We start from the raw sequence: 12348 nt of genomic DNA, 5'->3' as shown, positions 1-12348 counted from the left end.
TGAACCCTGGAAACTCATTTTATTTTCACTGGCAGACCAGGACCAGCCTCTGAAAACTGGAAATGTGTCTGCCAATCCAGGACATATGGGGCATGTCTCCACATGCTTTAATGCTTGCCTAAACTCTGGTGTGGTGCCAGAAACTGAAAAAGGGCCAACGCGGTTCCCATTTTCAAAAAAGGGAGGAAGGAGGACCTGGGGAACTAAAGGCCAGTTAGTCTTACCTCGATCCTGGGTAAACTTTTTGAGAGAATTATCCTGGTGCATGTCCATGAAGGGCAAGCAGGGGATATTATGCTTGGGGGCAACCAACATGGGTTCATTAGAGGCAGGTCCTGTCGGACCAACCCGGTGGTCTTCTACAACCAGGTCACAAAATCCTTAGACGCAGGGGTAACAGTGGACATAGTCTTTCTGGACTTTTGGAAGGCCTTCGACACTGTCTCTCACCCCATTCTCATTAAAAAACTAGGGGACTGTGGCATCGACACCTACAGAGTCAGATGGGTCACTAACTGGCTGGAGGGCCGCACCCAGAGAGTGGTGGGATGGGTCATTTTCATCCTGGAGGGATGTGGGCAGTGGGGTCCCCCAGGGCTCGGTCCTCAGGCCTGCACTGTTCAACATCTTCATCAGCAACTTGGATGAGGGGGTAAAAAGCACCTGTTCAAATTTGCAGATGACACTAAGATGTGGGGGGATGTGGGCACGCTAGAAGGGAGGAATAGGCTGCAATCAGACCTAGACAGGTTACAGGGGTGGGTGGATGAGAATAGGATGGGATTCAACACTGAAAAGTGCAAGGTGCTGCACCTGGGGAGGAAGAACCAGCACCATACCTACAGGCTGGGGAACTCCCTTCTCATCACAAAGGCAGAAAAGGATCTTGGAGTCATCATTGACTCCAAGATGAACATGGGCCGGCAGTGTGGGGATGCAGTTAGAAAGGCCAACTGCACCTTGTCATGCATCCACAGATGCATCTCGAGCAGGTCCGAGGAGGTGATCCTCCTCCTCTGTGCAGCACTGGTCAGGCCACAGCTGGAGTATTGCCTCCAGTTCTGGGCACCGCACTTCAAGAGGGATGCGGACAACATGGAGAGGGTCCAGAGGAGGCCATTTGCATGATTCGGGGGCAGCAGGGCAGGCCCTACGAGGAGAGGCTACGGGACCTGAACCTGTTCAGCCTCCACAAGAGAAGGCTGAGGGGGGACCTGGTGGCCATTTACAAACTAGTCAGAGGGGACCAGCAGGCACTGGGGGAGTCCCTGCTCCCCTGAGCACTACCAGGAGTGGCTAGAAATAAGGGTTCCAAGCTGGCAGAGGGTAGATTCAGACTAGATATCAGTAGGCACTACTTCACAGTCAGGGCGGCTAGGATCTGGAACCAACTTCCAAGAGAAGTGGTGCTGGCTCCTACCCTGGGGATCTTTAAGAGGAGGCTGAATGAACACCTTGCTGGGGTCATTTGACCCCAGTACTCTTTCCTGCCATGGTAGGGGGTCGGACTAGATGATCTGCTCAGGTCCCTTCCGACCCAACCAACTATGAAACTATGAAACAATGCATATTTGCCTAATGTGCATTGACGCAATTTAGGTGTGTGCGTACATGCTGAGGCATATTAACATGGTGTGTGGACTGACTTGGGCCTTAGTGCATCTACATTTACATTAAGGTGCTTTAGCTATTCACACGCAAATTTGATACCTGCAGGTATTAAATTTATGCGTGAATAGCTAAAGCACCTTACTGTATATGTAGATGCACTCAGGTGCATTAATGCTGTGTGTATCAATTGACTTGGGTGCAAACAGTCTAAAATAACCATTTTTAAGGTACATTAAGGGCATGCACATGTAGACCTGTGCCCTTAATGCACCTTAAAAATGGCTAATGCACCTTAAATTAGCACATGTAGACACACCCATGGTCACCCTTGTGCTGAGCAGGAAGGCCTCATTTCCTAGGGGACAAGATTGAGCACTCTGCAGTGGTGGTGTAGACATAGCCCTTCATAAGCTGGGTGCAGGTAACCAATATGCCTTCAGGACAGCAAGACATAAGCCCATACATCTAGGAAGAGAGAATGCATATTTACAGGATGACTCTTCTATCCTGAGAAGCAGTGACACTCAAAAGGGCATAGGTTTAGGGAGAATAAGCTTCCAGTGGGATGCTGTGGTCCAGAGGCCTAAGGCAATGCTTGGAAGTATAAACAGAGACATCTTGAGAGGGAGCAGGGAAGCTATATTACTCCTCTATATACGGAAATGGGACAACTACTCATGCAATACTATATCCAATTCAGATGCCCACAATCAAGGAGGACAGCTGGAAGAATGATTATAGGATCAGAAAATACACTTTATAGTGAGAATCATGGTAGACTCAATGTATTCCATTTATGAAGGAGAACATTAGGGATGACTGGAACATTGTCTATTAATACCTGTAGCGGGGTCCAAACACTGCTGCTTAGAGACTAAGAGCCCCCATGAGTGTGCATGTGTGGTTAGTGCCACTACAAATCCATCTGCAGTGCCACAAACTGCAGGCACTGCATGTGCACACATTTGCCATGTTGCTAATTAGAAGGGCAGTGTGTTTTTTTTTTACAATGAGAGATACCGGTGTAAAAAAAAAGCACACCAAAAAAAGCGGCATGGTTCGTGTGGTGGCAACATTTGCCACCTGTAACTGGAGCCTGGCTGGCCAGAGCCATGTTTCAGCTGCTGACAAAGCTCCACATACCCAGATCACTGCCACTGCAGCCCTGGGATATCCCCAGGACCCCAGGTAAGGCTTCTGGGGCCAGGCCAAGTGCTGGCCCCAGCCTCCCCTACCCCACATGGGGCTGGGGCAGGCATGCAGGGCCATGCCAAAGGACAACTAGCAGCACAATAAATATGTGCTGCTGCCTTTTGTCCCCAGCGGATAGCACGTTCCCACTCAGGGGGGTATGCCCTAAGAGGGCAGCATCAGAGACGTGCAGTGTAGTGTAGGCAGCTAAGTTGAGGCCAGCTGCAGAGAAGTGAGGAGTACAGGAACTGATACCGAGAAGAGCTGCAGACAGTTCTGGGGTAAGACATCCTGCTGGAAGGACCCAGCAGGCAGAAGATTGGAAGCTGGAGACTCAGGGAACTGTAGCTTTAGGTTGTGGCTATAGGAGAGGTTTGGAGGCCACATAACAGTGCCAGGGGTGCTCTGCAGATTGAGACCTGCTCTGGGCAGCGATACCATGGGCCAAGGCCCAGGAGCCAAGGTGTGATGCAGTGAACCAAGAGAATGTGGCAGGTGGGTCTGACCACCAAGGAGCATCAGCTGCCAGGGGCTGACACATGAGTTGCTATAATACCTACATGGGGAACAGAAACTTGATAATAAAGATCTCTGGTAACTAGCAGGTAAAGTGTAACAAGAACCAATTGCCAGGGGTTGAAGCCAGACCACTGCAAACTAGAAGTAAGGTGTGGTGGGGCTGGAACTCATGTAGTTGTCATGGTCCAGGAAATATGCAAAAGGCAAGGACTTTTGTGGATGCTATCTTGTATTGGACCACCTGCATAGTTGGATTAGACTTAGACAAGCTTTCAAATGCGATTCGTTCTTCAGGTCTGAGGACAAGACCAGCCATGCAGTTGGTCCAATACAAGATAGCATCCACAAAAGTGCTTGCCTTTTGCATATTTCCTGGACCATCACAATAAAGGAGATCACCCACAGGAGTCCTTGCCTATAGAAATAGGGTAGAAATTATTAACAGCCAGGGTAGTTAATCATTGAGACAACTTACCAGGGATTGTGGGCAGTTTTTCATCTCGGGGAGCTTTTTATCACCACTGGATATTTACTTAAAAGATTTTTTCCACTTGAAAGGCAAGTACAAGACTTGGCAGCAGGAGTCAATATGGGAAAATCCCCAGGTTGTATTCTCGAGGAGATAAAAATACATGATCATTAAGGTCACCTTACCTTAACATCTGTGTGTGTAAGAAACCCAGGTCACATAGGGGCTATGAGGACTCCCAGTCCCAACCACAAGAAAATACCTTGAACCACATAATTTACTGAATAAATAGAGCTTGGTGTACTGGACATTAAAATAAAGAAAGCCACTTCTCCTCTCCAGGTCAGTGAGTCAATAGCCCTTTACTTTCTCTCTGGAGCACTCCTAAAGCATAGTACTCTCAGGACGAGCTCATTCATTCCCTCTCTTCCCCAAGAGAGGAAGAAAGGAATGTGATGTCTGGGGCCTTGGGAGCTCAGACTGCTTTACCATATGTAGATATCTCAATTAAGGCCCTAATTGTGCCTTTGAGAGGTGATCTCACTGCTTCGATCCACACTGCAGAGCTGTAACCTGCAATTTCCACCTCATTTGTTTCCATTAATGAAAAGACTTTTCATTCCTTTGGTGTCAAGTCTGATGCTAACTAATCCCCTGGTAAGAGTCAGGTAGTGTATGGGAGGGAGCAGCAAGACAGGAACAAATCTGGCTGCTAACTTTGGATAACTGTGCTGGGACAATTGCTGCATTTACTCAAACAGAAGATGAGGTTTTTCCCTTAATCATTTTACAGTCATGTACAGGTTTCCCTCAGTTTATGCTGTACATGCATTCCTGGAAAATGGTGCATAACTCAAGTTCACATAAAGGGAACCCACTTTACAACGTAGCAAATAGGGATATGTTCAAAGACCTCAACTGTACTGATCCCCAGATTCATTTCTACCACTTTTACAAGACAGTTTTGGTACTCACCAACAGCAGACAGTACACACAAGCACAGGGCACTATCATAATGGGGATGGCAATTACCAAAGCACGTGTCACAGACAATGAGCAAGGAGCACAGATCCACACAGGGGACTATATTTTGGTGCACGTCACTCCCACAATGAACCGCACAAAGCAGCTGACTGTGGGCTTCTACCACATGAATCACATATGAGTGAATTTACCTCGCATATATTGAATTTTTGGTATAAAAAGGGTCATCACATAAGAGCGAATTCGCACATACAGAACCCGCATAAAGTGAGGGAAATTTATCAAGGAAAATGCATTAAATATATTGCCTATCTTTGAACTGCTGCTAAAAGTAGCATCTGCTCAGCCAAAAACTAACTATGAAGCTCACTAAATGCAGTCACCACTGCATATGACCATAAAGTACATAACCTATATAAAGCAAACATACTGATTTTTTTTACGTATATTTACAGATCTAGATCTAGACATTTAGATATATAGAACTCCACCTCCAACACTCTGCCAAGTAGCTCTTGTGGTTCACTTGGCAGCTCAAAGCACACTAAATCCTGTTACACAGTTTGTACCACACAACCATGCACCCATCTCCATACCCATACCCCCATCCACTGCCCTCCTCAGAGAGTCTACCGAAAATGTCTGTGTCAGACCCCTCTCCACTAGATGAGAACCCACCCTAAAAATAAGACAGTACAACCCCCTTGAACAAAATGAATGCTAGTGTACATTAAGTGCAGCCCCCTCCGTGATGATTCTTTTTAAAGTCATGGTGAACCACTGCACAGCATACATATTTACTTTCTCTTCACTCCCACAGCTGAGCTGTGCCTTTTTCCCCCCATTTCCAGTGATTTCTGTTTCTTCACCAGCCTTAAATATCTGGCAAACGTCACCAAATGGGGCCTCAACCAGGCCACCCAGAATCCCTCTGTCTGCCCCTCTCTCAGCCTGTTGCCTATGATTATAGTTGCCCCAGCTTCCATGAGGTGAAGTGGGACAAGGCTGCCCTATGCGTCATCTGCATATAAATTTTTGGGAGATCCCAGGACTCACGACAAGAACACCCAGTTCTAGTCATGAGTTGGGACCAATTAGCACATGGATCTTTTGTGGAAAGTATCTAGAATACACACACATCCTGAGCAGTGCTGAGCTGTGAGGTCAGCATGGCTTTAAATGCTGTTGACTCTGCTGGGGCTGAGCCTAATGAGCCACGTGATAAGTTATGAGACTTTTGGCTTTGGACAAAAAAATACATAGGTGGGCTTTGCTAATCTATCCTTGTGGTAGTTTTCTGTCATAATGTTGGCTCACTATAGGTTGTGTGTATTGCTTCTCAGCATTTTGGCTGAGATCAAGTGATGCAGGGGGTATTTGAATCCCAAGGTTTCCAAGCCTGGGGTTTGCACATAGGCCAGTTGCTTAGATTTGAAGGGTATATGAAACCCCAGGCTGACGGACCTGGGAAAGAATACTTGCTCAGTGGGAGAGTCTCACAGACATCACAATTGACAATTGCCCAGTCAAATTTTGCAACTTGACTATTGGACTTTGCCCAGTTGAACTTGGAACTGATTTGGCCTTGAAAATGATTTTTTTTTTACGTTTGTACTCTCTCCACATATGTACAAAAGTGGTGCTTAAAAGTGTGTCCATGGAGTACTTGTGCTAAAACTTGTTTAAAAAATGGTGACATGCATCAATTCTGGATGAACGAAGTCTATGGGTACTATATATAAATTGCCATGGTTATGTTTATTTCAAGGTTAAGTTTATTCAAATTGCTCTTCACTTCCATGTGCTGCTGGAAGAAGTTTGGGGGTCAGAGGACAAAGGGACTACCTGACTCCCCAGGTTTCTTTCCTTGCTGTAGCAGTGGGAGATTGACAAATTCAAGATAAATCTCCAATAATTAGATTCTATACCTGGATAATTACATCACATTTATACATTTTCCATATATAGAATCCTGGGTGGTGGTGGTGGTGGGAGGGTTCTAATAATCAGGGTTGTCTTATATTCAAGTATATACAGTATTAGTGTCCCTGATTCTGGGGGTGTGATCCTTGCCCCACCCAGTAGGGAGCTTGATTTCTGTCACTAGAAGCTTCTAAAGGGCACAATATTGGAAGCCCTGAGAAAAGCTTCTCCAACAGATGGATGCACAAGAAGCATGGCAAGAGACCAAAATGGCTGCACAAGGAGCTTCTACGGTGCCTCAAATGTGCAATAAAAATACATACAGGAAATGGAAAGATGGACAGGTCACCAAGGATGTGTACCAGGAAATAGCAAGATCCCACAGGGACAAAATCAGGAAGGCAAAGATAAAGAATGAGCTGCCCCTGGAGAGGGAGATTCAAGACAACAAGACCTTTTATAAGTATATTGGCCAGAAAAGAAAGACCAAAGAAACTGTGGGTCCATTGTTAACTACCCAGGGGGGATCTTTAACAGAAGGTGCAAAGAAGATGGAGCTACTCAGCAGCCACTTAACCTCAGCCTTCACAACAACAAAAGGTTGTAACCAAACCACTATCAAGGATTATTTGGATAAGCTAAGGGATGAGGTAACCAAAAAAGGTCAGAGAGCTTTTGATGAACTTCATCCCAGGGTACAGAAGGAACTGGCAAAGGAAATCTCAGAGACTTTGGCAACTATTTTATAAAGTTAAGGAAGATGGGCAAGGTACTAGAGGACTGAAAAAGGGCCAATTTAGTGCACCACTTTAAAAAAGGCTAAAAAAGATTGTTTAGCCTCACCTGGATATCCAGAAAGATACTGGAACATATCCTAAGGAAGTCCATTTGCAAGCATCTGGAGGAAGAATATTTGATTACAAGCAGCCAGCATGGATTTACTTGAATAAATCATGCCAAACAAACTTGATCTCCTCCTTCAACAAGATAAGTAGTTGGGTGGATGTAGGGAATGCAGTGGATATCATGTATCTGGACTTCAGCAAAACTTTTGACAGAGCCCTATATGACCTTCTTATAATCAGATTGGAGAAATGTGGGCTGGACAAAACTAGTATAAGGTAGATAGACAACTGGGTCAATAGCTGCAGGCAAAGAGTAATTATAAACGGATTCATGTCAGAATGATAGGAGGTTTCAAGTTAGGTCCCACAGGAGTCTGTCCTGGGCCCAGTGCTATTCAATGTGCTTATTAATGTTTGGATGCTAAAATTGAAACCTCCTTCAGCAAATCTGCAGACAACACAAAATTGGGAAGGATTGCAAACACAATGGAGGATGGTAGTACAATACAGAAGGATTTCAACAGATTGGAAAGCTGGGCTTCAATGTTCCATCTAAGGTGTAGCAATCTGTGAGCACACTGCTTCTGTCTGTGACCGTGCTGCTTCGGTCTGTGCGCTCTGCCTGCTCCCTGCTTCCATGCCTTGCTGCAGCCTTTGGAAGCAGTGTGGTGCCATGTGCGTCCTAACTCTGGGCAGGCCAAGCAGTAAAGCACATGGCATCACTTTCAAAAGCTGCAGCAAAACATTGAAGCAGGGAGCAGGCAGAACACAGATCCCACCCACCCCTGCCCCACGCAAAAATCAGGGGCCGGGCCACATGCCCTCACATGGCTACTTGTGCCATGTGTCTGGAGGGGCTGCTGGGCTCCAATTGCTCCATGACCATAACCTGGCCCAGCTGGGCCAGGTCATGGGACAATCAGAGCCCAGCAGCTTGTCCAGGGGTGCAGCATGGGGGACCTGGGCGGGGGTGGTGGTGGTGGATATGGTCCCTCATGGTGTGTGCATCTGTGGGAGCTGCAGCCACCCAACCACACCCCTGGACAAACCTCCAGGCTCCGACTGCCCCAGCCCAGCCAGGGCCCCATTCATGGTGAAAAGTGCCCTGCCCCTACTGCACTCCCTCCTGCACTGTGGGAGTCTCGATCTGCTCCCCACACCAAGCCCAGTGAAACTTACCTTACCTGCCTGCGGCTGTGGTCCTGGCTGGGAGTGCACGGGTATCTCAGTGTGCCCACCCCTCCCCTCCTGCAGCAGCCTGTGGCTGGGTTGGGGTGGGTGCACGGCATTAAAAACTTACTGCGCAGCATGATTTTTTCTTGTGTGTGGCCATGCACATGCGCAGCTTAGGGGGAACCTTGCTGGGCTGGTGCTAACAGGATGAAGCTCAGTTCTGACCAATGCAAGGTTCTGCACCTGGGGAAGGATAATCAAAAACACGAAAAGATGAGTGACACCTGGATGGATGGCAGCACTATGGAGAAGAATCTAGCAATCTCATTGGATTACAGACTTAACATGTGATGCAGCCACACAAAAGGCAAGTGGAGTTTTGGGTTGTATCAACAGGAGCACGGGGCACAAGATACAAGAGGTCTCAGAAGTGGTTAGGCATCTCTTGGAGTACTATGTGTATGTGGTGGGCCAGTAGGGGGTGCTCCTGCATTGAGTCACCCACCTCACTGTGCCCGACCACCTTCCAGGCTCTGAGTGCCTCCCTAGGGGTGCCTTGGGTCCGGCTGACTCCCTTCCTGGAGCACACTCACTAGCCTGGGGGTAACGTAAGCTGTCACCACCCTGGGAAAGGACTCTCTCAGCCCTGTGTCCTAGGGGAAACACAGGCCTAATAGTCCTATGGGTACTTGACCCAGTACAGGCACTTGGGCACTTCCCCAAGTTGGGGGCCAAAAAGGAAAATCTCCCTTAGTCCACAGACCTAAGGGGCCTCTTAGGCATAATTTAGACCCACCCCTCAAGAAGTCTCCCACACCAGTCACAAAGGAGAACTGTATTGATTACAGGGGTAGGGTGAAAATAGGGTACAAGATAGAGCAATATCATAGAAATCCTGTAGAGCAAAACAGTCTGGCTGAGGTAGCCTTTGGATCACGCATCTGAGTTACTGCCAGCTAGATATCTAACCAGATCTCAAGTAGCTTACTCACAAGCATCATCCCAAGGCTGTTGGAGATTCCCTCTGGAGGGAAGCCATTCCTCACTCATGAGTTATGGGGGAGAGAGCCAGTTTCAGATGGTAAAGCTCCTCTCTAAGTCTGAGTCCCCCGCATGGCTGGGCTTGGAAGGCAAGTCCTGCAAGGACAGGTTGAAGGAAAGAGGTATGTTCATTTTGCAGAAAGGTGCTTAAAGGGGGACACAATAGCAGACTTCAAATTCTGGAAGGGCTACCATAAAGAAGAGGGAAAGGACCTTTTCTCCTTAGCTACAGGGTGCAGACCAGTGTCTTGAAGCTGCAGGAAAGTAAGTTTAAATTGGGTCTCAGGACAAATGTCTTTTCTGTTAGGACAGTGAGGCAGTAGATTAGACAACCATCTAGGGAAGTTGCTGAATCTCCATGATTAGAAGTGCTCAAAAGCTATAAGTTGGATAAGCAATGGTCAGGGCTGATCTCAGTGTAGCTATGTCCATGCTTTACCATGGGAACCTCCCATGCTTCTGAGATCTGCTGATTGCCATATGGAGCTGGGAAGGAGCTGGTTTCCCCTCTTGTTACTACAGAAGTCAAGGGTTGTTTTCTCATTTTCCACAGGGAGATTAGGTGTTGGCTGCAGCCTAGGGTGGCGACTTTGACAGGATGGCTGTGCAAAACGGCAATGTTCTGTTTCACCTTGTGTTTCGATAGTTTGATGAAACAGTGTTCTGTTTTGAATGTCATTTCAGTTCAAAACAGCTGTTCCATTCTGTTCTGTTGAAACAGAAAGGCTGTTTCAAGGCTGTTTTGACATTTCACTGGGGATGGAGAGTCAGCCCAACTGGGCTGAGTTCCCATCCCCAGTGCTAAATCGCACCAGGGCAGGGAGTGAGCCCAGCTGGGCTGAGTTCCCATCCCAGGTGCTAGGTTGCGCTGGGGGTGGAGAGTCAGGCCAGCTGGATTGACTTCCTATCTCCAGTGCTATGGTTGAAATGTTTCAACTTTTGAAATGTTTTGAGTAGCCTCATTTTGTTTCAAGGCTATTTCCATGGCCTTTGTTTCACTTTGACTCTGCTGCTTCAACCACAAAATGAGTCGAAACAGTGTCGAAATGAAACGGCTGGCAAAATTTCACACAGCCCTATTTGGCAGGTGTGCAAGCACTCCTAGTGGAGCTCAAATCCAGAGGTTCCTGGCTAGAGGTCTTGGAGGTAGGTTCAGGTGCTCTGCTTTGTAGTTGTGTGACAGCGTTGCCTGTGTAGTAGGGCTGTGCGAATCTTTGGGTGGTGATTCAATTTGGAGGAGATTTGGCCTGATTTGTGGCTGAATCTGCAAATCCAAATTGAATCAGGGGACCAGTAAAAAGGTCCAAATCAATTTGAAGCTCTCTGAATCTTTGGAACAGCAACATCCCTGTTCAGAAAAGGAGTCCACATGAGGGTGTCTAGAACCAAAGGGAGATTTGAAAAAAGGTTATGAACAAACATTCACCGATGAAATTTTCACAGTGGATGAAGTCATTAAGCGAGTGCAGACCCCCCTCTACCGCCTAAAAGATTACAAAGACGAGCCAATCAACGGTTCTTTTTATCCTGAAGAATTACAGAAAGTGAACCCAAAACAGGACAAAGTTTACAGGATTGAAAAAGTCCTAGCAGAGAAAGGAAAGGGGAGAAAGAAACAGTCACTTGTGAAATGGTTAGGGTAGCCAGCTAAATTTAATAGCTGGGTAGAAGCCTCCCAAACCTGTAACATTTAGAATAAAAGACACGGCATTACTGCTGCTGAAAGAGCAAGATGAGCGACGGTGGTTTTTACGTCATTTTACCCAGTAATGCCTGCACCAAGGTTTTCCTGCAGAACACCAGTTCGAACTTTACCATACAGCTGCTTAAACCTCTGGATATTTTGGGGAAATGCAAGGTAGGGTTAGCAGAAATACAATACCCGCATAGCTGGAACAATATCAACGAAGACACCCCTTTTGAAATCTTTTCTGAAGCTAAAAAATGGGGGTATGTCCTGCGCTAAGGATATTATCCATCACAGAGTTGTTGGATCTTATGAATGATATCATTGCCAGTCACCCTACCCCGCCTGAATTAGTTATCTTCTATGATCAAGAGAGCAGAAAAATTAGACTGAAAGCCAGTGATAACTCTTATGCTTTTTCTACTGGTGGTGAACTAGCCTATATTTTGGGGTTACTACCCGGGTCCACTGTTAAAAAAACTCCCTTTACAGATGACATTACCGAAGGATTCAATTCATTGTACCTCTACACGGACATTGTTGAACACCAGCTTGTTGGGGACTTTTTGGTTCCCTTGCTATGCTGCGTACCTACCTGGGGAAAAAACAACGAGTTTGTCACTATCGCATATGACAAGCCGCAATATGTCCCTGTGAGCCAGCACCACATTGACACAATCAGCATTGAAATAAAGACTGATCAGAATAGACACATCTTATTTCGTTTTGGCAAGGTGATCATTAAGCTTTACCCTGAAGGACTTTGGTGTTTTGAAATAAGAAAAAGCACAATGGTGGTGGTAAAAAATTATGGGGATCCAGCCTTGTACAGAAATTACAAGCCTGACTGCTGGGAGCAGAAAGGTAGAGCTGCTAGGCCACCTCCACAGCGATTTGTTTTCTCC

The sequence above is a fragment of the Crocodylus siamensis genome, chromosome 6, assembly GCF_052110815.1.
Source record: "Crocodylus siamensis isolate JL-2025a chromosome 6, ASM5211081v1, whole genome shotgun sequence".
NCBI classification, from domain to species: domain Eukaryota; kingdom Metazoa; phylum Chordata; order Crocodylia; family Crocodylidae; genus Crocodylus; species Crocodylus siamensis.
Note: the sequence above shows the minus strand (reverse complement) of the source record.